The sequence below is a fragment of the Dryas octopetala genome, chromosome 7 (genome assembly GCF_963921425.1).
Source record: "Dryas octopetala chromosome 7, drDryOcto1.1, whole genome shotgun sequence".
NCBI lineage: Eukaryota > Viridiplantae > Streptophyta > Magnoliopsida > Rosales > Rosaceae > Dryas > Dryas octopetala.
This window is the reverse complement of record NC_141372.1, coordinates 17,780,244-17,782,944: the sequence shown is the minus strand read 5'-3', so window position 1 is coordinate 17,782,944 and position 2,701 is coordinate 17,780,244. Positions and strand designations below refer to the sequence as shown.

General features: G+C 44.6%; 1 non-coding gene across 1 annotated transcript; it reads right to left on the bottom strand.

Annotated features, from left to right (window-relative positions):
- Positions 1–1,128: 1,128 nt before the first annotated feature.
- On the bottom strand, positions 1,129–1,238 carry LOC147280169 (small nucleolar RNA R71). The gene has a single exon (XR_015123729.1). It is a non-coding gene; the product is annotated as a small nucleolar RNA R71 (small nucleolar RNA).
- Positions 1,239–2,701: the final 1,463 nt, after the last annotated feature.

Genomic DNA, 2,701 nt, shown 5'->3' with positions numbered 1-2,701 from the left:
AAGAAGCAAATGGAGCCATTTTGGGACATTTCCTGGTCAAACCAGGAAAACGAGTGAAATCCTGGTCAAACCAGGAAAAGTGCAGAAATCCTAGTCAAATGAGGATTCCTAGTCACACTAGGAAACATCAAGTCCAGAACCATTGATGAGTGTGCATTTTGCAACACTTTATGATACTAATTCCTTAACCTAGAGTGTTAGAACTCGCTATTTTGTGTTTCTTGTCTTGTTTTTGTGTTTTCAGGTCAAATGAAGCAGAAATGAGAAAAAGAAGCAAATGGAGCCATTTTGGGACATTTCCTGGTTTGACCAGGAATTGTCCCAAAATGGCTCCATTTGCTTCTTTTTCTCATTTCTGCTTCATTTGACCTGAAAACACAAAAACAAGACAAGAAACACAAAATAGCGAGTTCTAACACTCTAGGTTAAGGAATTAGTATCATAAAGTGATGCAAAATGCACACTCATCAAATGGTGTCTAATATCAATGAATTGGTGTAATTAGTCATTAGAATTTGGTTATATTAGCTAGATTTCAGTTTTTGTTAATTTTTAGTTTTTAATAAATGCCATGCCTTTATATGCATTCTTTCTACTGATTGTGTGTTTTCTCTTGATTAGGTGTGTTTTATGTACCCTGAGCTTGTTGCTAGGTTGGAGAGGCTCAAGAACGAAGCTTTAGGTGCATCACAAGTCAGCCCGCAACCTAGTGCATCAGATTCGAGTAGTGAAGAGACTGAGAGTGTCGACATGGCTGAAGCAAATGAGATGGTGCCGCAGCCCCTGAGCCACTTTTCAGCGCCTTCGCTGCCCACTCAACCATCGTGCATTCGGTATGCCACCATAGCCACTGATTTCGAAATCAAGAGTGGTCAGATTCACTTGTTGCCGAGCTACCATGGGCTGAATGGGGAGGATCCGATCCACTTTTTGAAGGAGTTTTCTGGGGTTTGTGAAGCCGCACAGTTGAGGGGTCTGAATGCCGATCAGTACCGTTTGAGGATGTTCCCTTTTGCGCTTAAGGACAAGGCAAAGAGGTGGTTGTATTCGCTGCCCAGTGGTTCCATTTCGACATGGGATGACCTTTCGAGCAAGTTTTTGAACAAGTTCTATTCCATTTCCAAGACTAATTTTATTCGGAAGGAGATCCTTGGATTTGTGCAGAAGGCGGACGAGCCATTCCATGAGACTTGGGACAGATTCAATGAGTTACTTATTAGCTGCCCACACCATAACTTATCTCCTTGGTATGTGATTTGCTGTTTTTATCAGGGATTGTTGGAGAGAGACCAAGCCAAGGTGGATTCGGCATGTGGTGGTGCATTCATGTCCAAAACGGAGGATGAGGCTACAGAATTGTTTGAGTCGCTTTCTTTGAGTTCTCAACAATGGGATTCCAATCGTGCAAGAGGAGGACCAAAGAGAGGGTTGTATGAGGTAGCTGATGTGCCGAACACCATGGAGGGACAGATTTTGGAAATCAAGACTATAGTGCAGAAGTTATCTTTGGCTCAAGAGAAGATGATGAGTGCGCAAGGACAAGGGGGTGACGTGGAACAAGTGAACCAGGTTGGGAGTTATCCTAGGGTGCCGTATGACCCATATTCCAACACTTACAACCCTGGATGGAAGAACAACCCGAATTTCAGGTGGAGCAACAACAATGGACAGCAAGCTAGTGGGAGCACCAACAAGCCGTATGTGCACCCTAATGCCGAGAGGTCTAGTTTGGAGGACAAGATTGCTCAGATTGCTCAAAGCACCACTTCCCTTGCCCAAAGCACCAGTGCCTTCATGAACCGTACCGAGCAGCAGATGCAAGCCAATTCGAAGGCTATTGCACACTTGGAGAGTCAAATGGGTCAGATTGCCACTACTTTGGGTCAGAGAGAGAAGGGGAAGTTGCCAAGTCAGCCCATCGTCAACCCGAAGAATGAGGAGCATGTAAATGCTATTCTGAGGACTACTCCAAGAAAAAGAGTTAGAGTGGTCAAGACTAAGGAGGTGAAGGAGGTGATTGAGATCATGGATAGTGAGGAAGAGGAGGATCCAGAAATGATAGAGGAGAAAGCTGATACACGTGTGATTCCCCTCATTCCGGACATTGACATCACCAAATTTCCAGCAACCATGAGGGAGTTGAAGTCTATTGAGAAAAAGGTTGAGGAGCAGGGGCATAGTCACAACGTTCCTAGGGAGATTTGTGGTTATCTCTTTGCATCTTTTCCAAGCAAGAAGAAGGATCCAGGCTCGTTGGTCATACCATGCAGCATAGGGGAGCATAAGATCGCCAATGCCTTAGTTGACAATGGCTCAGCTATCAATGTCATGCCGCTGGTTGTGTTCGAGAGGCTTGGATTTAAGGAGGCTGATTTGCAACCATTTGATGTGGACATTCACTTCGCCAACTCTTCAGCCCAAAAAGCTTGTGGTATGCTTGTGGATGTTTTGGTTAAATGTCGTAAATTACTAATCCCCTCTGATTTCATAGTGCTAGATGTGCCGAGAATTCCGGGCGACGTCTCTATTATTCTTGGGAGACCATTTTTGTGCACCTCTAACATGGAGTACAGAGCATTGGAGAGCACCATGAAGATTCGGTACTACACCAAGCAAGAGGTGTATTTGCTCACTTCCGAGATGCCAGAAAACGAGGAGATCACTTTTTATGGCGAGGAGAAGTCAGAGATGGAGAGCTTCT